The following is a 25,421-nucleotide window of genomic DNA, read 5'->3' as shown; positions in this document are numbered from 1 at the left end:
CTTCCCTTGAAGATTTACTGAAAGATGAATAGGTCTACTTTGTACTAGACTGCTTAATACTTACTTTTCCAATAATTACAGATTCACAGAAATAACACAAAAAAACTAAATTTTCCCTTTACCCAGCTTTCACCAGTGATGAGTATGTGTAACTAAACCTCAATATGAAAAGCAGGAAGTCAACACTGGTGCAGATCTCATAGCTACAAAGTTTAATCATTATTGACATTTTTTGTGTGTGTTTGTAGGCGAATTTTGTGTGTATATATGCATTTGAATTTTTACAGTTCTAAGCAATAGTTTGCCAATGTGCAATTTTTTTAACTCACCACTAAAATCGAGAAGCAAAGGTGCTCCATCACTGGAACGGAACTCTTATACTACCCTTTGGTGTCTGCATCACCCTCTTCTCCCACACTGCCCACTACCCCAGTGTGCTGGAAACCACAGATATGAACATTTTTGCATAGTTTTGCCATTTTCAGAGGATTAAACAAATTGACTCTTTTAAAATGCTATATTTATAATTTTATTGTTTTCCTATGACTTTACACCCATTCTGTAATAGTCCATCTCCTTTACCAGGAAAGGACCCTTTCCACTAAAGTCTAGGAAATATGAGAAAAGCAAATGTGTTTGTTTTATTTAAAAAACTTCTAAATTGTCTTCAGGCAGTGGGAAGCTGATGCTTACTTTAAAGCTCTTAGGGCTAATATTATTCAGTTTCATTTTTAAAGCAAGATGTGTTTCTATTTATTAGACAGCCACCTGCACCTTACAGTCATTCGTTATTGCTTTGAAATAAATTGCCACAGACTTAGAGACCTAAAACATCTAACATTGATCTCATGGTGTCCCATGGGTCAGAAACACAGGCATAGTGTGGTTCCCTTACGTTCTCTGTTAGGATCTCACAAGATGAAAATCCAGATTTAGGAAACCCCAGGCTCTTAAATGGAAGCTTTGGGAGAAACCACTTCTGGTTCATTCAGAATGAATTCATTTCAGTGCAGATGTAGCCTTGAGGTCTTACTTTCTTGTGGACTGCTGGTAAGATGTTGCTGCTGTCTTGTAATTGATGTCCACATCTCTTGGCTGACTTGTTTCCCCGGCCTTCAAAGCCAGCAGTGGCACGGGGGATCCTCCTCTCCTTTCCAGTCTCTCTGATTGTCTCTACCTACATTTAAGGTCTCGGGTTTAGCGCCACAAAGATAATCATATTGTGCCATCTGCTAAAGCATACCTGTGAAAATAATAGCAGAGGCTGAGGAAGATGGATGTCAATATTTCGTATCCCATGGCTCAATTTTGTGTTAGATAATGATGGTGCATGCATGTTTGTCTGAGAGTGTGTGTGCATATGCGTACCTGTGGCTGGATTGAAGTTTACTTGATTAAACAGGTTGTAGTTTTCAAACAACAGATTTTTTAATGCTCCCTTTTCAACTCAGACTTGACAACAACAAGAAGCTTCTTTTCTGTAATGGAATCCTTTGTGTTCTTCCCACATGGTACTAGAGTGGTTCTGTCTTGCTATCTTTTGTCTCCTTAACACATTGTGATTTGCTGCTAGAGAGATATAGGACAGGGAGAAATGCATGTCTTTATTTAGAATGATTATAAGAAAGCTTTTTTTGCTCTTTTGAAGCATATTAATCTTTCTTTTATGATTTATTGATATAACTGATAATGTACATAAAATTAGATTGCAGCTTCATTAAGATTTTAAAAGAAGTCTACTTTATTTTTTAAAAATTGAGAATAGTAAAATTAGACCTTTTTTATTTGCCCTAGAATATTGAACTACATAAAGTCCTTTCTGCCCATCCAGATAAGTAGGAACTTCTGTCCTTATTATGCTTCTAGCATGCAGTAGGAGAAACTTAATATTTAATAGACAAGAAAAATTCTTTTAAAATGACATTTCTTAACCAGTTAAAGGTCCACAGCTGAGCACAGCTTCAGTTTAGTGCAACCAAATATTTGAGAACATTTACAGGAAGACACATGCAAGCAGACGCCACAAGTGGGCTCTCACTACACCTAGGTAGCATTTCTAAGACAAATACTTTTGAGGAATATATTGTATTGCTCTTGATAGCCATATTTTTGGAATAGCACTTCACGAAGAAATATAATTCATAGAGATGCACTCCACAACCATGATCAACCCTGTAGAAAAGTTCTCTCTGTGGGTGGAAGCCAAAATTACATTTTGTGCAGTTAAACAGAAACATTTTTCTCTCTGATCAAATTTTAATGAAACAATTCAGAGAAAAACTACCTTCTTCAAAAATTGTTTTTACTGAAAGTATAATAAATTCCACCCTTTGGGCACAACCATATCTGCTCCGTTTAGCCCTTCACTGCTGGCTGAATCAAACTGATTAAGACCTGCACTTCCAATTTTGGCCATGAATCCAAGGTCAACCTAATGTTCACTGGGCACTGATTAAAGTGCCTTTCACATGTTCTCTTTTAATCAGTGTAGTAATATAAATTTTAAAGATGACCAGATTTTCTGAAAACATCTTAACTACTTATCTTCCACAATTTCCAATATGCATTTCTATTTATTACTTCAGCCATTATTTAATTCTCCACATCACTGAAAATCTCCTTAGAATTGCAGAAGAACAGCTTTAAGTTAAGGCAGAAATCAACTAGGCTAAGTCACTTATTGTGCACATGAAGCATGGAGGATTGGAGGGACCCTCAGTGACCTGCTGCTGACCGGAAGCCACCAGGGACTAAGGTGCCTTCAGTGTAATCTCAAGAGGTTTCTGAGGATCTTGCTACTTTACTTCTAACAGAAGCAGTTTGTTCATTTTGTCATGATTTAACGTTGTATGATTTATAGTATAATTTAATATTGAAATGCTACATACACTTTGTAAACAAAACATCAAAAAATGCAAAACATCACAGAATACAGAAAAGAAAAATAAGAGAAATAAAAATCACCTGGATTACTGGCTCTACAGGAACACTTCTTACTTCTTAAGTCTGTCTGCATGTCAAATACTTTTGTTTGGCTTATCAGAAATATTCTTGGTAGACATTTTGAGTTGATTTTATCTTTCCTAACTTTTAGTTCTCTGACAGTGATTGTATTACTTCTATGTTTCATTTCTGCTGTGTCTCTCTATGCCGTCCAGTGCTTTGCTGTGTATGTTTGTTCCAGTTGTGTCAACTCCAAGTCCACACTGAACTCTCACCCTCATTATCTTCTCCTCACTTCCTCTCTCTCCCCAGGAACCCTCCACCCAGAACACAGGTCACACGGGACATTGCTACATGCTTTTTACTCTAATTCCATGTTTCCTGAGAAGCACAAGCATTTTTAGCAAATATATTTCCTTTTCTCCTTGCTTATAAACCTGTTCAGACAGAGTCAATCAGTTAAACAACCATTGAGTTGATTTGGAAAGCTAAAATTTACTTGTACTATCATCTGTAGTGTGAGGTTTTAGACACTTATTAATTTCTTTTTATACATAATATTTCAAGATATAGAATAAAAATACACATGCTTCAAATTAATCCAATCTGTATTAAAACCACAGGGTCATTTTCTTAAAATTTATTTTCTTGCAATGCGTCAAATAGTCTGTGGTGCTAGGGTTATATATGGAGTAGATTTTACTTGATTATGTGTTAGTTACCAAGAATACCTACATTTCATTCACATGTAAAATTTTTTCTAAAAAATTTATTTACTTGTCATTTCAAATCTCCGTAATAGTTGGCCTTCCTTTCAAAACTGAGGTTAAATGAATGAACAACTTCTTCCCAGATGATAAAAGATGCCATGACATTTTCACATTTCTGCTTACAATTGGAATATGCCTTTAAACAATAATTTAAGAACCCATAGAAAGATACACAACCCACACAGATAGTAGAAATTTACAAAGCTAAAATTTATGTTGGGTAAAATGCAAAGACTCCTGGAGATTTATAATATAATCTATAAGTGCTTCTCTTCTTTATCATTTGTTTTTACCTTCTATATGCACATTTTACTTACCTTCTCTTTACTAAATGAGAAAAACTTCAAAAATTTCCTTTAATTACAGGACAAGCTTACTGTGCAAGAGCTCATAATTTTAGTCAAATATGGTTCTAGTTCTGTATTTCTAGTCATCCAATAAGGTATAATAGGGATGGTCTAATGATATTCCCCAAATCCCTACCAAACATAAGGAAAGCAAGATACCTGGAAATAACTGGTCCATAATATTTCTGAAATCCCGATAAGATGCTGAGAGGTCACAAGGTGTGGATAATACCTCTTGATGAAGCCTCAGTCTTTCTCCATAGCTGTAGCTCCATCCATTGTAGGTCTTGGATTATGACTCTAGGGTCAATGAGGCCCTACCTTTCCATCACTCTTCTTGTCCACAGGTTAAGAGGATATTGAAAAATAGACGAAAATCCTTCTGAGACTATTTTATCCATAGAAAAATGGATTACTTAGCAGTAGATTTATAGTTTAAAACTATCAATGTGCTTTTTGATTGACAATTATCATCTATTTTAAGGAAGAAAATCCAAGTTGATCTTTTGTCTGCTTGAGTCCTTTGAATCTGTTCCATGTGACATTATTTGACCAAGAATTATCTTCAAGACATAGTTCTCTATCTAGACTTAGTCAATGGTACACTGAACTTGTCAGACTTTCTGACGGAGCCAAACTTTAAGTTGGTTTTCTGAATGCTACTTTTTATACTTAAACAAATTCAGAAATTTCAGCAATGATTGCAATTAGAGTACATTTGACTGAGTCCCATATAAAAGTTGTTTTCATGATACTTTGTTGCTCCAAGCCCTTCCTTTACCAGTTGTAAATAAGAATAGGGCCAGGAGTGTAGTTCAGCGGCCCAAGCATCTGCCTGGCAAACGCAAGATCCTAAGTTCAATTCCCATACCAAAAAAAAAAAAAAAAAAGGATGAACTGCATCTTCTAATTATTCAAGCTCAAAATTCAGATTGCTTTCAATTCCTTTTATACTATGTGTCAATCCCTCCTCTTGTCCAAAACTCTATTTCTTGAGAAATAGTGTTAAATCCAGGCAATAGCATTCTAATCATGTCAGTAATTTCCCTAACTCTTTAAAATACACACTCATCTACTACATTAAATGATTTCTAGGTTTCTACAAATGATATTGCAGTGTTTTGTTATCAAATGAGTCTTATTTTTCTACTTTATAATAACAAAGTCTTTTAAATTTATTCCCTTTCCATGAAACAAAAATTATGTATTTTTGTCATTATGTACGTGCTTAACTTCTGGTACCAATTTCTGTATTGACTTATTTCATTTGTGCCAAAGTAACAAAACCAAACCAAAGTTTCAAGGGATTAAAAATAAGTTTAATTCTATTCTATATCATGCATTTATGATATTTTAGAAGTATTTATGATATTTTAGAAGTATTCCCCTTCATTCTGTGTTACATTGCATGGGACTGTCTTAATCTTGGAAATATATAGAAGGAAAGAAACTTTAACATCTATGTAGTGGAACTTGCAGCTTCTTAAATGTGCTGTATATTATCTCTTGAGTTTGTTGATCAAAGAAAAATGCATTGCAAGCTTGATTTAATAAAGGTGAAGAAATACAATCTTCCTATGAGGGATGCAAATAATACAAAAATAATAAATTGATATTAATATAATAAATACATATAATCCTAAAAATGATCAAAACTATTAAGGTCTATGATTGGAATCCCAATCAGTTCATAATAATCTGAGACACAGAGTCCAAACAAATTCAAAATCTGTCTCTAAATAGGAAGAAGGGTAAAAGTCATATGAACAGAGTGAAATTTCTCTAAGAAGATATAGTAATTATGATCTTTTCTTAAAATCTTCTTCAAAGCCTAAATAAAAATGTCTTATCCATTTGTGAATGGAATTTAAAGACTATTCCAAGCATTTTCTGAGAATTTTAAAAGAAAGTAGATTTACTCTTTTTATCTTGGTCATTTGTAAAATGTGAAGAAATGTTTTGCACTATGAGTGATACCAGGTGTTGTAATGTACTTGCTGCTAAGTAGTCATTTTATATCATGGATACTCATGGGTGCAAGTGCTAAATATTTCTGTAACTCACATTTTATAGTGTGAGAAGCATGCCAAGGGAGGATTTTAAGCAAGATAATATGTATTTTTTCCAGTACTCTACCTAAAATAAATAATCCTAAAAATCAAGGATGGCAACATATACCAGATGAAGTCAAACAACAAAATTTTCCAAAAAGGAATGAAAATATTCATATCAGATAATATAATTTTTAAAGCCTAGAAAGAGATTCACTCTATATTGGAAAAAGTCAGAAGCCAGAAGGAAAATATAGCTAATAAATCATGTCAAATATTATACTGCTAAGGTTTTATGCTCTCATATTATAGTGCAAATATTTGTAAAGCAAAGTATGTAATAAATACGAAGAAAATTTAAGATTGCCACATAGTGAAATACCCAACATGTAACTTTTATTTTTTAAGACACCAAGAAAATATACTATAAGTATAATCAGAGTATTTGAACAAAAATAACATGAAATAATATAAATTTTTATTTTAAAGATAATAAAAATAAGAAACCTTAGAAATGATGCAGAATTTCAAAAAAACTAGATAATAGGAGTTCAGTAATGATTGTTGTATTGCATATTGTTATCTTTAAAGGAGTTATTCAGATTATTGAATACAAGCATGCAAAATTAATAAAAAATTAAACATTATCTGTTCCTTTCTATATACCAATAGAAATTAGTAGTACAATTAACTTAGCTGTCATATAGATATTAAATGTTATCGCATCAGCAAATAATTATATTTTTCAAGAGTGTAGAACTTTTATTAGAAATGTTACTTCAAGCAACAGCTTATTAAATGTTACTTCAAGCAACAGCTTATTTTGAACAGAAAGTTCAAAATAATACAGATATTATATTATATTATATTATGGCCATTTCCAATTTTAAACTATACCCAGCACCCAGACATATCTGCCTGCCTTCTCTTCACATGCTCGATCTGAATCACCATCTGCTCTTAAAAGGGTTATGGCACAATTTCCTAACACACATTCTGGTTTCTACATTGACCTCTAAATGGGTATTTTCTACACAGCAGACAAGACAATCCTCCAAAATGGATGCATGCTGTTTCTCTCTCTCTCTCTCTCTCTCTCCTTTTTTTTTTTGTGCACACTCTCCATTTCAGAAGAAAGTTTATGTACTGCAAATGTCTTTCAGGCCTTACAGGAGCCAGTGCCACCTCCACTCTGACCTTCTCTCTGTGAGTCTCCCATTTGCTCGGTAATTTCCAGCTGCCATTTTTCTGAGGAGCTCTTGACTACATGAGGCTTAAATTGTCAGCCCTGCAATCATTTGTGTGAAAACTTCTACTAACAGTCAACTGCTTGGAATATTTTCTTTCTTTTTCCCTTCCTCCTTCCTTCCATTCCGGCCTGCCCCTCCCTTTCTTCCTTCTTTCTTTTCTTCCTTTTCTCTTCCCTCCTTCTTTTCTTCCTTTTTTCCCTCCCTCCCTGCCTCTTCTCCTCCTTCTTCTGGCTCTTTTATTTATTTTACTTTCATTTCATCTTCTCAATGAGGCTTACCATAAGCATTCTAACTTTTGCTGCAAGTTGCATCTTCCAGAGATCCTCTCTCTAGTTTATTTTCTTCTATTTTATATTTTTCCTGTCCAATGCCTGCCATCAACTTTTATTTTGTTTTCTGCCTTCTCTGCTGCAGTGCATGAATGAATCAAACAACGAAAAAGGAAGTGTGTTAATTTACATGTGCATTAGTCCACTACTCTGTCACTGGAACAAAATGTATAAGGTCCACAAATATAAGGTCATGGATGATGTCTCTTTTAGCTCCCAGATTTAGTTTATTACTGGCTGGTTCCAAGACAGAAACAGCTACATGGAAGGGGATGAAGGAATAAAGCTACTCACTTCAGGGTAACTTGGAAGCAGAGAGCCAAAGGAAAGAGATACCCTTCAATGCCACCCCCATGACTTACTTCCTCCAAGATGGCCGACCTCTACAGTGTATTCAGCCGTGAAGTCCTCAGTGGATTAACACAATTATGAGTATAGTATCTCCTTAATCCAAGCATGTTCCAAAAGTCACAGGTTTAAATAAATGAGACTTTTAGAGCACATTTTAGATCAAACTCTAAAATAATGATTACTTTTCTTTTATATATTCAAATTCTTAAAATTTCAAAACCTGTGTTTTTCATGTTATTGTAAGACTTCATAAACATTGGTTTGACCCGTAACTTTAAATGAGGCTAATGAGCTATAAATTAATGTCATTAAGTTATGAATATTTATAATATCAAATTCATCATTATTATATTAATAATGTACTTGCCAATGACATATGGAGCCACTAGACAGAGTTTAGATTCAGATATGCTGTTAGTATAAAATATACACCTACTTTTGAAGAATTATATGAAAATGGAATTCTAAAATATCTCAAGTATTTTTATATTAATTGTATATTGAAATGACCCTGGGGTTAAATAACTGTATCAATAAAACTAACTAAACCACATTCTTTTTTAAAAATGTAGGTATAAAATATTAAAAATTTGTGCTTAGGATTTATTATGATGCACAGGATACTTCTGTTGGACTGTGCTCGTTGTTACTATATGCTCGTGATGTAGTGAGAGAAGAAAAAATGTGTGTTCAGAAGTAGATATTTAGGAAATACTCTTCAGAGACATATTTAAACAAGCTACTTTTGGGGAAAGGTAGTATATATTAAAACTTTACTACCACAATGCATTTTTGAATTATACTAAAATAATGGTTATGGGGGCTGGGGATTTAGCTCAGCGGCAAAAGCGCCTGCCTGGTAAGTGCAAGGTCGTGAGTTCGGTTCCTGGTACCGGAGAAAAACCAAAAAAATAAATAAATAAATTAAATTAAATTAAATTAAATAATGGTTATGGAAATACTTGTATTAGCAATATTTTGCTTTATTTTCTATGCTCATAACATTAGGAAAATTAGGTTTATCATAGTCATAATTTTTCTCTTTCAGAAAAATCTTTCAGAAAATGAGAGATAACACAAGAGACTTCTATTTAAAGTCCATTTTTTTGTTTTTGCATTTTCTGTTAGGGATAACATCTTTCATATCAAAGTCTGGATAGTCTCAAATTTCTGCAGTCTCAAAATACAATCCATTATGGACTCACCTTAATTAACCTTGAATGTATCAAGTGCTGTTTGAAATTGTTTATTACTTTTAACTGTGTAATGATTGAATCATTTCATAGAAACATAAATTTATTACTATTTCTAGTAAAAATATACATTTTATTTTAGATGAAACAATATAAGAAGAAAAGCTATTTTAAGCTCCACAGTTTAGAGCCATGTAGGAAGATGTATGTACTATCTCTTTTTAGTCAAAGTATTTTTTGTCAGTCAAACCAGAAATTCCATACTCATTATGAAACTGCTTCCCACCCCCATTTTTCACAGACCTTCATAACTACCAACCTGCGTTCTGTCTCACATATTTACCTATTCTGTGTTTTTCATGTAAGTGAGATCTCACAGTATGTACCTTTCTGTCTGCTTCTTTATACTTGCCATATAAGCACGTGTACCATACTGTGGCATGTATTGGTCCCTCATTCCCAAAATGGCTTTATAGTATTCTGTCATACATATATACTACATTTTCTTTATCTAGTCATTATTTGGTGAATATTTCCACTGTTTCCATCACCAAATTTTGTGAATAGTACTGCCATGAATGTGGACGTGTTTGGATTTGTTCGAATACTAATTTTGAATTTTTATAGTGTAAATCTAGTAGTACATATGTTGAGTCTTAAGAAAATGCTACATTTATAGTTCTGAGGACCAACTAACCTGTTTTCCATAGTAACTGAACCATTGTTATATTCCAAACAGCAATATATGAAGCTTGAAATTTCTAAACGACAATTACCATTTATTGCTGCATTTTTAATAGCCATTCTTCAGTTGTGGAGTTGTACCTCATTGTGGATTTTTAAATGGTAGGCTTATTTTTATAATCTTCTTATCCACTGGTATATACTTCTTTAGAGAAATGCCTAATCAAAAAACTTTTTTGGTTTGTTTGAGATAGGATCTCGCTACACAGTTCAGGCTGGCCTTGAACTCATTACTTAGCCCAGGCTAGCCTTGAACTCATGGCTACCCTCCTGCCTCAGCCTCCCAAGTGCTGGGATACAGGCACAGACTACCATGGCCAACTCCTTATCTAAAAATAAAAATAAACTTCCTATTTTTTAAAAATTTATTTTAATTAAATGACAGAAATGCATGGTTCAAAGTTTAAATATATATATATATTTTTTTGTCTTTTTGAGACAGGGTCTTGATATGCAGTTCAGCTGACCTTGAGCTCACTTTGTAGCCCAGGCTGGTCTTGACGATCCTGTTGCCTCAGCCTCCGGAGTGCTGGGATTACAGGCTTGTGCCACAATGCCTGGTTTCCTTTTTTTTTTAGTTGCTAGAATTCATTATATTTTCCATGTACTGGATCAGTATGAGATACATGATTTGAAAATATTTCTCACATTTTGGAGGTGGTGTTATATTGAACCGAAATGTCCCCCCTAAGGCTCATGTATTGAAAGCTTTATCCTCACTGGAACAATTATCAGAGGTAGGACCTAGAGAGAAGACCGAATCATGAGGACATTAACTTTAGCAATGGTTTCACCCACTGATGAGTTTATAGCTGAGTGGGCAGCTAGGAGGTAGGGTGCAGTTTGAAGAAGCAGGGCACAGGGTAAGTCACTTAAGAGTACATCACGCCCCTCCCTCCTTACTGTAGTGAAATAAGCCGGTTGTCCCCACCATGCCCCTCTCCCATGAGTGTTGTGCCTTGTCACAAGCTTAAGAGGGATGGATTGACCATGGATTGAAATCTGTGCACTGTTAGAACAGACCCTGCCTTCCCCTGTGAATTTTCACAGGGACTGCATTTTGTCATAGAGAGAGAGTGCTAACACAGAAAGTCTTTTCTACTGTTTTGACAATGTCCTTTGATGCATAAAAATCTTTAACTCTGATGAGGTAGTTTTAGCTATTTTTTAGTTTAATTGCTTGCAGTTTTCATGTCACCATTACGGCTCCACGTCCACATTCATGATATTTTCCTGTTATAATTTTTCTTTTGGTTTTATACTTTATCTTTTGGTACTTAGGACACTGATTCATTTTGAGTGAAATATTTTTCGTGTACTATAAGGTAGAGGGTCAACATCATATACTTTCACCTACATATTCTGTTGCCCCATTATGGATAGTGGAGCAGAGCCCTCTTTCTCTATTGGGTAGTCTTCACACTCTTGATAAAAATATCCATTCCATAGTTCCTTCCATTTATCTTTACATTAATCTAGTTTATGACATTTTACTTAAAATATGCCCAGTAATTGCAAAGCCTATATTTCCTTAGACCATTTCTTTTAATTTAATTTAATTTACATGTAATTATTCTTTTTAAGCAGAGTTTAAGTTCTTATTGCTTTCATTTTTAATAACTTTTGTCAAAAATAGGACATTGTACATATTATGAGTCAGTAACTCTGAAAATTAGATTATTATTTCTCCTAGGGTTTTGTCGCTTTCTAAAAGCTACAACTGTTTAGTTATTTAGTTATTTTAAAAACATCTTGTGTATACTTTCTTTGTGGTCTCTGAGTATTTATTCTTTTGAATGAAATTTTTTGAGTAGTATGAAGCAAACAAAAATAGACATAAAATGAAGAAAGAAGCAGAAAAAGAGAAGAAAAGAAAATACAAGGAAATAAAAAAGTGAATAAACTAACAAAAAACTCGAAGACTCTAAGACTGGCTCAGGTCTGAGACAATCTTTCAGTGCCCAGTCCAGACTGGTAACAGCTCCGCCATCTCCCTCACTTCCTGATTTCACTGAGCCTGGAAATCACCAGTAGTGCGGATTTAAGGTCTTCTCAGTCTTTTTGCTGAATGTGAATGTTTGGTGAACATTCATATAACTGTGTCAATATTCCTGTATAAAAAGTGCTGTTGAATATCCTTATTTTCCAAATATAATTGTCTCTAGCTTTTTGTTCAAGTCTTTGGACATTGCATGTTTCTGTCCTCTTCTGACCACAGAGCTATGCGTTTTTGTTCACTACACGCTACATTTTCAGGGAAATTCTCTCACCTCTCTGCTCTAAATGACTTCAAATTATGTGAAACAGAGATAAGTGCCTGTCTTAGTTACTTTTCCTCATCGCTGAGACAAAACACCTGACACATGAAGTTAAAGAAGGAAAGGTTTATTTAGCTCACAGTTTCTAGAGGTTTCGGTCCATAATTGGCTGGCTTAGTGGCAGGGCTCCATAGCTGAGGGTTATCACAGAGGAGAAAAAGTTCATGACAAGCAGAAGGCAGAAAAGTAGCCAGCAGTAAGTGACCAGCAGTGACATCAGCAGCCCTCTTTGTGTCTCTTATATCCTATCCAGACCACTTAGGGTGGGTAGCACCCACACCCAAGGTGGAGCACCCTTAATTCTAACATAACACCGTGAATTAATTGCAGCATCATATCCTTAATCCCAACATCACACATTCTAGATCCAACCAGTTCCGCAAGTTCCACCTATGACAGTATGAGGCATTGGGGGACCATCTAGATACAAGCCTGAACAGCCCCTTATACCAATTTTTAAGGTAGCCTGAAACAGATTAAAATAGAAAAGGCATCACAATTCTTTGCAGATAAGGCCTGCTTTTTTTCCTCCACAACCAGGCACCACTGTCGACAGAAGAAATATTGGTTGCCCGCTTCAGGACAACCATGAGCCTGGGAAGAGGTGAGGGATAAGCAGATGTGATGCCCAGAGTCCTCCTACCTTTGTGGCTTCCATTTCTTTGAGTCAGTATTATCTCGGGTGCTGAAGACTTGTTTTTCAGAATCTGGCTCATGCTTGTTACATCAGTTTATGTCTTCTGTTGTTCATTTTTTATTTCTTTCTGTGAAGGCTTGGAAGTATCTCCTGTTTCATAGTTTCTGATATCTCCAATAAATAAATATTTTAAAATCTCTCTCACTTCCCAGGTTATGTCTCTGTTCTTTTCTTCCCTTACACATAAAGTTCCAGTTGGCTGGAAAATACTCCTACCCCTTTATCACCTGGTAAAGAATCAGGAACACTTCTCTCAGCATGTGTCTCCGAAGCTCTCTTAAACATTATGAATTAATGTTTAATTATTATTAATGTGTCCCTTAAGCAGTATTAATTTTTTCTTCTTTGTTTGATTTTCCCCACTCCAGTAAGGATAGGTGGACAGTTTTGATTAAAGAAGCCGTGTGTCATTTCAGTGCACGCTGACTGTAATCCTATTGTGGGGCCCGTACTGAACTCGGTGCTGAGGGCTCAGCAGATCAGTCTTTTCTCATGACAAGAGACTGTGGCTGCACAGGCTTCAGTTTCCTGCCATGCTGTAGAGATAAGGGTGAAATGATTAATAGACAATATGTATTTATGCAACTATGACTCCCACTTACTGAGCCAGTGATGGTCTTTCAAGAATTGCTGTTAGTGTATCTTGAGATCTTTTCACATATCACTTAATTATCAAAATACTAATAAAGATGGTATTAAAATATCTATCTTAGTGATAAAATTGAGACTTATATTAAAGTTTTAACTATATACATTAGCAGAGCCAAAAGTTCAGGTTTGTTTCTCTATTCAAACTCACTATTTGACATAGAACATAATTTGTTAACAGAGTAATTTTCTGTAAATGCTGATATTTTTGAGTAGAAACTTCATTTATTTTATGTTTATTATAATAATCTATTTCTTCAGGAAAATAAAATAGTTTACATTAAAGCTTTTGAAGACACATGTAACTTTTCTGCTCATAAATTGAATTTAGGCGGGAAACAAAAGAGAAATTTGCATAATACAGTCAAATCACATCATCTAGTCCTTTTCCCTGCAAATCCTTTGCAAATTGAAGAGCTTCATGACAAACCAAAATGGAAAATGCATTCATACATTAGGTATTGTGATCGCAGAGTAAGCATCATGGAGGCATCTATAAATCCATAATTTGTATGTCAAGATCACCTATAGAAGGACTCTTTATTCATAAATTTTGCTAAAGCATCTGTGTGAAGTGCTATATTTAGATTTTAATAACACACATTTAGTTCTTCCTTTCCTTTTTCAGGATTCTTTTCTTGTTTTTTTTGACTCCTATATTCCCCATAATTCTCTTATTCCATTCCTCAATAAGATACATATTCATATCCACATGTGTAACTTAATCGTCCATGTAAGATTAAATGATGGAACTGCAAAGGTGTCCTCATGCTAATCCACAGGTAAATAGACTCGGTAAGAATGACTTTTCAATTGTAATCAAGTTAAATATCTTGATTTGGGAAGCTTGGCCTAGAATATCCTCGTTGGCCTAATATAGTCCTAAGAGTCTTTCTAAGAAGAAAGCAGGAGAATCAGAGTCAGCAAAGGTGCTGTGATGATGAGGTATGGTTGGAGATATTTGCTTTGGCTATGGAGGAAAGGACTGTGTCAAGAAATATGTGTTACCTCTATAAAATAGAAAAAGTAAGGAAACAGATTTTCTCCTGGAGTAACCAGCAGGAATAAAGCCAGTTCTGTACCTTGATTTTTAACTATCTAAAACTTATCCTGGACTTTCTACCTTCAGAGCTGTAAGAAAATATATTTATGCTGTTTATACTTTGAGTTTGTGGAAATTTTTTATAGTAAGACAATAGCATACCTCATTTCTGTCTCCTCTTTGTTTATCATCAATATCATGCAATCTCTCAGAAAATCCTAAGGAAGTTCTTCTGAAAAGCAATCTGGTATAGAAATCCTAGTTAAATTTAAAATAAGTCCCCAACTTACAAATGTGTTTCAATTTGGGAAAATGTTCATAAGTCAGATTCATTCATTAGTCCTATAAAGTGAGTCTTATACACTTTTTATACAAATACTGTGTGCAATGTAAAGTACAGAAAAAAGAAACACACACACAAAGAATGAACAATGGGTACCATCTTTTTGCCTTGATCCAACCTCTCAATTATTTTCCCTTTTGTTTCCATGGTTACTCCTTTGTGCTTTTGAGCAGGCCCTCCACATCATCGCTGCTTTTCCTTTTGCTTCTGGACATTCTGGGCTCTGATTGCACACTCTACTACTGCACAGGGAGCACGCAATGGCACAACTGTGACAATGTCTGGCAGACAAGTGAGCTAATTCCACGATTTGTTTGCATCTGCAAATATTCTTAATTTAAGGTCCATGCCTGTCTGTGAAAGTTTGCAACTCAGATGTTCATAAGTTGCAGAGTTGCTATAATGCATTTTTAGGACTCAAAGATATACTTTTAAAATCTTGCAGCATGAAACAGTGTCTTAACACACTTATAAAAATACTATTTATACAATTTTAAACATATTCTGGATGTGTGGTGGTAACATTTTTCTCTCTACATGGATGTCTTTGAAAATAACCATTAAATCAGATGACTATTCTATGGCCAGACTACCTTGAATATGCCTAATCTGGTCTAAGTCAAATAACCGTTCTAAAAGTCTTCCATTAAAATTAAGTAAAGCTCACAGATTCTATAATTCACAAAAGAAATCACAACCAAATTATGGCAGTCAGTGTGAGCAGTTAGTAAAGGATCTTGTTCCAAAACAAAAAGAGATCCTCAAAGGTGGATGACAAGGGGCTGGGGATTTAGCTCAGTGGTACAGCACTTGCCTGTCAAGAGCGAGGTCATGAGTTTGATTCCCAGTACCGGAAAAAAAATAAATAAATAAATAAAAGGTGGATGACAAATTTGTAAAACTCCTTAAGGGATTGAGAATGGGAGGAGGTCAGATGTAATTTTAAAGCTATAGAAAAGGTACATGAATCTGGTGAGATTTTCATATTACAAGAAATGGTAAGTTTGGTGCATATAGGTTTGACTGACTGATGGTTTATCAGATGCTGGGTGTCCTTTGAAAATAGTTTTGCCTTAAAAATGTGTAGTTCTAGAGGAGATCTACCACAAATTAAATAGATAAATCATACTCAAGATATTGTTGTTTGAAAATAACCATTAAATCAGATGACTATTTTGTGGCCAGACTGTTTTGATTAGCAAATAAGTCTACCTAGGATGTTATTCCAAACTTTCATTTTCCTCTGGGACTCACTGTTCAAACAAACATTAACTCAGTGTTGCAGGCACAACTTAGTTTTGCTGGTTACTATAGCTCTGTTCCCGAAAATTTCACAACTGAAGCAATTCTTCACATTTCTTCCCCATTTTGCAAATTGTTCAAAATCCCCTGTCTAGATTGTATCTGTTTTGACTGTTCTATGCCATGCCAGGCTCCTCTGTCTTGAGGATTCTTGAAATAAGCATTGTTTCTATGCTACGTATCTCATCATTAATCATGGGCCATCTTGGGGAATTCTTGTTATTTTTTTACTTGTTGTTATTATGATAAATTTAATTTTTGTCCTTTTCCCTACTCCTATCTCTTCTTCCCCTCTCCACTTGAGAATAATCATCCTACTACCTATTGTCTATTTTTATTTTGCTTTTTATTTATATTTTGGGTTTTTCATATAAGAGAACCTTTGTGATATTTAAACTGTGTGTCTGATTTATTTCACCTAATATAATGCTTTTTCTATTACTTCATTTTCCCTTCACTGGCTCATTTATATAGCAATGCCATTCAGACTGTGCTTTTTTCATGTAAGTTTGTTGAAGCATCCTCCTTCTAAAGTTTGGCTGTGTGAATGTTTGCATAGCTGTAGCTGTAGGCACAGAAGTTACTTTAAGAAAACACATATCATCTCATTTCAGGAGTCGTTTTCACACTTGCATTTCCATTCATGAACAGATCCACTGACAAATGGTGGCCCCAGAAATATTCAGATACAGATGGAGCAATTTTCTACCAGCACAGTGGTCTGAGGAAGTCATTGGCTTGGTGCCCTTAAGATGTTGCTTGAAGAAGCACTCATTCTGAGATGGTCAAGTTCAGTTTGGGCATTCAGTGGAGTGGAGGCATCAGAAGTAGTAACAAAGTGCAGTGATTCTATGCAGTAACTTCTGAACCACTCCCTGTGCATCTGCATATTCCTCAATGCTCAAAGCAGCCTTATCAGATTCACTGTCATTTTTTATAGCAATAGTTCCTACTGGTTATGTCAAGCTCTCAAGTCACTGCAGAACCAGACTTAATAACCCATTATATCTGAATCCAAATGTATGCTGTATCTCTCTGTTCAGTTAATATTGCAGTCATAAAGGGAGAAAAGGATTGTCCAATGTTTGGCAGCTTTAATGTAGTGAATTCTGCACTGCAAACCAATTTAATGTGACACCAAAACCCATGTTGCACTTACAAGGGGTTAATTGTTTAGATTTTCTTTTCTACTTAGGAATGTTCTTTAAAACTAATGAAAATTACTTCCCAAACACACCTTCTTATTTCCCAACTGGTTTACAGTCTTATGAAGGAAGAAAATTAAAAATAAAAAACAAAAAAGAAACAAATAATAATTGGACTCCCAGTGCCAAAAAGATCATTAGGGGATTTATTCATGAACATATTTAAGAGCTTAAGCACGCTGTTTCCATTGTGTGCTTTAATAACTTGGGAAACTTGTAGACACTTCATATCTCTACCATTTCATTCAGGTTTGAAACTCAGTCAGAAGAAATTTAATGCTTGCATATACTATTTTAAATAAAATGATCACTGACTTTTTGACATAAAATTAGCAACTTTCTTCTATTCCAGCTTTAAAATTTGTATAAAATAGAAACTTTTTATATCACTTTCCTGTCAAATTACATCCATCTGCTTAATTGGTTAAAAGGTTATTTGGAGTCTGGAGTTTACCAGAAAGCTAAGAACTTATCAGATATTTCAGATATATTTGAGTACTGTGAATGGTATACATTCAGTCACTAGACCCATTTGTGGTATACTATAAACTACAATTAATGTAACTGTTACTCATAAAGCATGTGTGAAATAATCCCTGGGGAGGTATTTAATTTACTTGTTCCTCAGATGTCAGTAAGGCTATATATTGATTTTGCTTTTTAATATATGTGTGAAATTTGTGACTTTGTGCATGTCACTGTGTTTATTTCTATAGATTTTGTGTAGAAAAGCATATCAAATTCTTGATGAGAATACAAAATACATAAGTAGATAATTGAATACAAGTTGAAAGCGTCATGATGAAGCAGGACAAAATTCATAATAAAATCTAAAAGCAACTAAGAATTAGTCTTATTCCTCTTCCCATATTTGGGTTACTAAAGGATAAAAGTGCAGTAATATTCATGGGATAAACAAAGTAGGGTTGGGGATGGACTATGACAAAGAAGGAGGATAATGCACTGGGTTTCCGAACAGGACCCCTAGGGATCTTTCAGGATCCCTAGGACTCTGGAAAGGGACTTTCTTCTGTAGCTAATAAAGACAAAGAAGATGCCTCACCACCTCTATATCCCGTTCTCTCATTAAACGTGTGATTTTAGATACATGAATCTGTTGCTCTTCATTGCTATTGTATCAAGAGGTAAAGCAAACCTCTTTTCTTAGTTAGATGTACAGCAACTTCTCTGATATCACAGAATTGGTAAGTAGAAAATTTAAAATTCAAGTTCCAACTTTTCTTCCAAATTTTCTTTCCACACTGCCATATTCCAAGGTGTTGTAGAAAATATAGCAATAAGATGGTCCACACTTACTGGATGTTCTCCTTTAAATTAATTCTTACTGAATCTGTTTACTGGAGCCCTTTAATAGAATCATTGGCATTATTTTTCTGAGTGTGGCAATCATTTATTGTAATAGTAAGACAAATAATCACAAAATAAAAGCACACAGAATAAAATTATCCACTATTTATTGAGTGCATATACTTTGCCAGGCAAAATAAAATGTATGATAGGCATTCTTGCCTTATTTGTGAGGAAATGGGCACAGAGAATTTAACCATCTCAGAATGGTGATTTAAAACTAACACCCCCTGTGCCCAAACTCGTGCTATTAACCACAATATGGGCTCTATAAACAGTTTTCACAGGTGCAGAACATGTATGAATTTTATGGTTCATAAAGCAGTTCTATTTTAAAATGTTCACTTGTAAGAATGTTCACATGCATATGAAATGCCCCATTGTTTCACCAAAATCTTTATATCCATCTACCAGATCATTTTTGACCTAGTTTTCAGCCAATTTTCATTTTCTCTGTAAATATTCAGGTTACTTCCTTTATAAATCAGTCTACTAAAAGACCTACCATCTCTGAGGACAGACCAAATTAAGATGATTTAGCCTGGAGTCTCCTGGGTCATGTTGAAACCCCTCAATCACATGTCTTTGAAAAGCAACATGAATGGCCCATTGTTAAGGTTTCCACAGTTAAAAAAAAAAAAAGAAAAAAAAACCAACACTCTCTACAGGTATGCACACCAAGGCCATTCAAGTTTTCAAACAATATAGACTCTTACAGTGTCCTGCCGCATCAAACTCTCTATGCATAAGAGAATGAAAATTCAGTGCTGAGAGGACACTCTGGAATGCTTTGTATTGGGGAAAGAACTTTCTTCTTTCTGATGCATTAATGTCTTGTAAATGTGGGCTCTCAATGCACCAGTCTATGTGAATGTTCAAAAGACAACCCTGCCCCAGGGAGCAGTGCTTATAAAAAAATAAATGATATCAGCAGACTTCTCAAATCATTTAGTTTAAGCTAGCCTCACTTGCTAGACCGAGGAGGAATTTTAAGTTATAATCATGAATGAATATATTTATTCTATTCTGTTTTAAACCACTTAAACTTAAAAAAAATCATTATGCTTCTGTTTGGGTTATTTAGAAGAACTCTGCAAATACTCCACTCCTGCCCTTATGTTGGAGTTCAGTATGTCCCTATTACACATTTTATTACTGAATTTCATACTTGCCCATTTACCAAAATAATTCACTTTCCATCAGTTGCCTTCCAGCTCCCTGTTGATTTCCATTTTACTGGCTAGCTGGCTCTGTATGTTAACTTACAATTTCTGCTATGTCCTAGGGTTATTTTTGCTGCAAGGGAGCCGTAATAAATGTAAGCTCAGTAGTTTTATCATATAAAGGAGGGCTGGGACTTTTTCATGGCTAGTCCAAAAATATATCTAGTACTAAAATACATCAAGAACTGTAAGGTTCTTGATTTATATTGAAAGATAAGACCACTGAACTAGGGGCCAGGGATATAGCTCAGTGGCACAGCACTGGCCTGACAAGTGAGAGGCCATGAGGTTGATTCCCGGTACCCAAAACAAAACAAATAAACAACAAAAAATACTACTGAACTTGATGTTTCTGCTTTAGAAAAATATTACATATATACTGGAAAATGGTTTGTATGTGCCTCTGAATGCAAATACAACTGGATGTGTGTGTGTGTGTGTGTGTGTGTGTGTGTGTGTGTATAAGAAATTAGTCATGGCTCTCCAAAGAAGCAGAACCAATAGAGGAGTGATGCTTATAGGAGGGAATTTGCTTGAATGGCTCATAACGCCAGTGTCTGAATCATAGCACGGTATTCATCTTTAGGCTAGAACTGTTTGCCACTCAGTCCAACCAGCTAGAGACCTTAGAATGAGAATTAGACCAGTGTTACAGCCCTGGTCTGAGGCCAAAGGCTAGGATGCTCCCTGGGGAGCTTTGATGCCCCCTGGGGAGCTTGTGGTGCAAGTTCCCATTCAAAGCCTTGAGAATCTGCATTCTGATAGATATCCACAGGAAAAAATAGCAGAAAATGCACACCCCTGAGAAGAATCGAGTACAGTTGTACTAGATTCCAACTTCTTCCACTCTTTCACAGGCTCCAGGCCCTTTGAAAGAAGCTTCCAACATTCAGGGCAATTCTCACCCCATAGTTTGTTGTACCACCTGACAGTGTTCTCTGGAGACACTCGCACTGACATACCCCCAAGCATGTGTTACTAATCCTCTAGGTACCGTTCAACCCAGTCAAGTTGACAACCAAAACTCAAATTTTGACAGGAGATAAGACTGGTTCAAAGAGACTGAGTAGTATTTTCAAAATCATATGCCTGACTCACACAGCTATTATTCATTTCAATGCAGCACATCTGTCCTGATTAAAAGCTTTTTTATTTTCGTACTCTCATTCTGAGAAATGTAGCTGAAGTCCATCTATGACTGGCTGAAAATCATCTTGTTAAACTAGGGAAAATATCTGGAAATATTAAAAGAGTTGTGGGAACTCTCTGCAAAAACACATTTTGTGCAGCTAAAGCAAAACCCTGTAGTATGATTGGGTGCTGTCCGTTCAGATCCAAGAGACTAATTTGCCTGAAAGACTGACTCTCTAAAATACTCTCAAAGAACTAGTGTGACAGGTGGTATCTATGGGAATGAATTGCTTTAGACATTTTTTTCAAACCTGGTAGAGGAAGCATGTCTTTTCATTGTGGGCATCAAAATGACAGACTATGGCAATAGTTTCATTTATTATTAATGAATATCAATGAAAATTAACAAAATCAAGCTATTGCTATAGTCTGTGATTTTGATGCCTATGCCAGCCACTGTTTGTTTTTGTTTTTGTTTTTTTTGAACTACCACGCTATTTGATAATAATGGGAAATCTGGATGTGATTCATATGGTAATTTTCTATCTTTAAAATATTCCATTTTAATTTCAATTTATTTTATTGGTATACATTTTTGATAAATAATTATTATACTTGTGTGAAATGGATAGAAATAGCTATCTTGATTATTTTTAAAATTTTCTTCCATTTCTATCTTCCACTCTCCCCATATTCTCCTGAATCCCTTCCACATTTCCAAAAGCATATCTGCCAACCAGCCACTGTTTGAATTGCTTGATAGGTTTTAACTCATAGAGTAATCACAACCATCCTAAAAAGTAAGCATTATTTTTGGTATTTCTGAGAGATGAGGAAACCCAGGCACAGAAAGTGTGAGTAACTTGCCTACCACGAAGTTACTGTCAGATAGCTAAATTCAAGTCTGTTGTTTTTGGAGTCTTTGCTTTGATGATATACTATCTTTTGAGTAGTGTGGTCATGTTCGCTTGGCTCATGAATTGGTATGCAGAACCAACTGATGATTTTCTTTTCTTCCTTATTGTAGGGCATCTGACATAATATGATAGTAATGTTGTGTTTCCCATACACATAATTTGATAGAAGTAATTTTGAGGCTAGCTGGTGTCTTCTGATATCAATGTTCAGCCTTGAATTCTGAGATCCACAATGTAAGTTTGAGAGTCTGCTTCTTTTCCTAGTCTGAACATTCCTCCATTCTGCCTCCTGTTCTCACTTAAATTTCAAGGAAAATAAGTTCCTTCCCTGGGTCTTGGAAACGATATGGAAACCCACGACATAGCTATGCTATGTTGCTGTGTTCTTGCTCTAGCTTGGCTGCTTGTTCACTGACTGAAAACTTCTAAGTCTTAGTTTCTTCATCTGTCCAATGAGAAGAATAATAATAATGACTCCATGATATGGTTTGGACAATGTTTTGTGGATGTTAAGATAGTTCTAACATTTAAACCATTTCACCTACACCGTTGTGGATGCTGGTTGTTAGGGTTGATGCTGCTGCATTCTTTCTCTCTCCCAATTCGGACTGGAAAGGTCAAGTTCTAATTCGATTCTAAGCTGAAAGCAAATCCCCCTCGGTGGAAACCTTGGTTTCTGTGCTGCACCTCTGATTTGCTTGGAAGCTGAGCAAGCTGAGCAGCCCTGGGGGCCCTGCTGCTGCCTGGGTTAAGGTAGAAATTACATTACAAATGACATTTTTGACATTCTTTAGTAGGAGATGTATAGAAAGCCAAAATCTTATTCCCTAAATGTTAAATCCGTGCACAGCAGTTTTGTATCTTCCTTTCAGTTTAGAAGAATTAACATTGTAGCAAAAGAGGCAATCAGGAGAAAGAAAACAACTACTTCCTTAGGTTTCCCAAAATGGAGATTGGGAAAACAGTAACTATCTATTATTTCAAAGTAAAACATCTGGGAAATATTGTTAAGGAAATGTGGTTCATAAGTTTTCATTTTTCATACTTAATACCCTCAAATGCAAAGTACTTACTTTAGTAATTCCAAATAATTTACTTTATTTCTTACTTTTTCTTCCAATTCTTCTTCCACTTCACTGTTTGCCTTTAACAAAAATGATACATGTTGAAGGAACACTTTGAGTGGATTCTTTATGTATTTGGCTTTCCAGACCTGAGTTTACAGCTACTGATTTGCTGAGTATATGGAAAATGTTTACTTGATCAAGGTGAGACGCCAGCTGTTAAAATAAACAGTTACCTGGTGGTCTTACTGCTAGTCCACTCAAGCACTAGTAAGTGAGAATTACACTCAAGTCTAACATTTCTGGCCAGCATGAGTAGGACCTTGCTGCTGCAAGGTACAACTCTCAAGCCCTCATAATTCCCATCAGTCACCAGAGGATAGTCCAAATTAAAATCCTATTTAAAATGCTATGTTTACTAAGTAATGCAGTTTGAAGTAAAACTGGACAATAAGATGACTTTATGAGTAAAATTTGGTAACTCAAGTTTATGGGTGTAACCTATATCCTAATTTGTCCTTATTTGATCAGGAGCAGTTATTTATGTTTCAATTAAATTGACAACTCTGAGAATACATCTTCAGAGGGAGGATGACTTCTAATGGAACATAGAACTACAAGGACCTCCAGAAGCAAAATGGAATTTAGACCAATGTCACCACCGAATAAAATAAAAGCTTGGGGAATTCAACAGTGAGAAGGTGCATTTTGAAGAACCTGAAACACAGTCCCCAGAAAAAGTTCCCTTGGTCATGGATAGCAGGAAAGAAATATTCCTCAAGCATCTTCCGTTTCATGACAAATTCTCAAGAATACCAAGCAGCTTTCTCACCATCAAATTAGTTTTTGAGATATCGTTAGGCTTGGCAGGAGGATGGGAGAGCATGTAATGCAAGGGCATTCTCTGGAAAGAACACATTCTCCAGCATTTCTGAAAAGATAACGTGTGGCAAATAAATAGACTCTCAGGTAAACGTAGTTTTAAATGATTTGTTAGCACTTCTGATCTGTTTTACATATATCATTTGTTGCAGACTTCAGGAGACATATATCCATGTGAGGCCTGGAGCAATTGTGCTTTATCTTTCAGGCTATGCCTACAACCAGTAAAGGGTGTGACTTCTGAGCTACCAGGAAATTCTGGCTGCTCAAAACAGTATTTCACCACTGCCTGTCACAATGACCAATATTTTGCCCTGATAAGTTACTAGTTGGCCCAGTAAACTCTTGTTGAGTTTATGAATAGAATAAATACGGTATGCTGTGTTTTCTTTAGGATGAAAGCCAGGTGGTAAAAATTGTCCAGTGAGTGTTTTATCTTCTTTTGATAAAGTTCAATAGCTAGTACCATTTTGGTGAAGCACTTCTGGTTTCTTGAGGGAAATTATTTACAGCTGTAAACAGTACAGGGATTTCAGTGTAAACTTGCCACTGCAGATTCTAACAAATTTGTATAGGGCTGAAGTTAATGTCTGAGCTCAAGCATAAGACAAGCACAGATCAAGGACAGAGACATGGAAACTGTTAAAACATTCTATTTGACATGGAGACCACATCAATGGTCACTCTGCCTTTCCTTGGAGTGACTAACAACGATTGAAGGCTTACTCTGTGCAAGTTTTTATGTTTAGGCATTTTATTTAAACTTACCACAAACTTGAGAGGTAGATTCTGTCTGAGTTTCAAACCTGGTTGGATTTGGGGCTCATATATGCTAAAAATTAATAATAAATCCAAACTTTGGCTCAGAAGACATCCAAGGCACCATGCCAAAATACCTCATTCAGAATAAAGACACCATTATTGGGATTTACATACATTGCTTGGAGCAGAATTAGTATTCTATTTAATTTTTTACAGTGCAAATTATATTTTTTAGATTCTGCTCTCTCTGGAAGGAGACATAAAATGAATAATTTTGTTGATAATGATATACAAGAAGAAGGAGAGGGAGAGAGACAGAGGGAGACAGAGAAGGAGAGGAAGAGGGAGAGGGAGAGAAAGGAAATGCTGAGACAAGGACACAAGAACACAGCCTTCCAGGTCACATTCACAATAACCCACCTCCTCCAACCAGCCACCATTTCCTAAAAGCACAATCTGCTAAGAGCTCATCAGTGGATGATGATAGCATGACCACTATCTGATGAACTCCCAAAGCCCCACTCTAAACACAAAAAACTTT

The sequence above is a fragment of the Chinchilla lanigera genome, unplaced genomic scaffold, assembly GCF_000276665.1.
Source record: "Chinchilla lanigera isolate Chin_1 unplaced genomic scaffold, ChiLan1.0 scaffold00058, whole genome shotgun sequence".
NCBI classification, from domain to species: Eukaryota; Metazoa; Chordata; class Mammalia; order Rodentia; family Chinchillidae; genus Chinchilla; species Chinchilla lanigera.
This window is presented reverse-complemented; position numbering follows the sequence as displayed.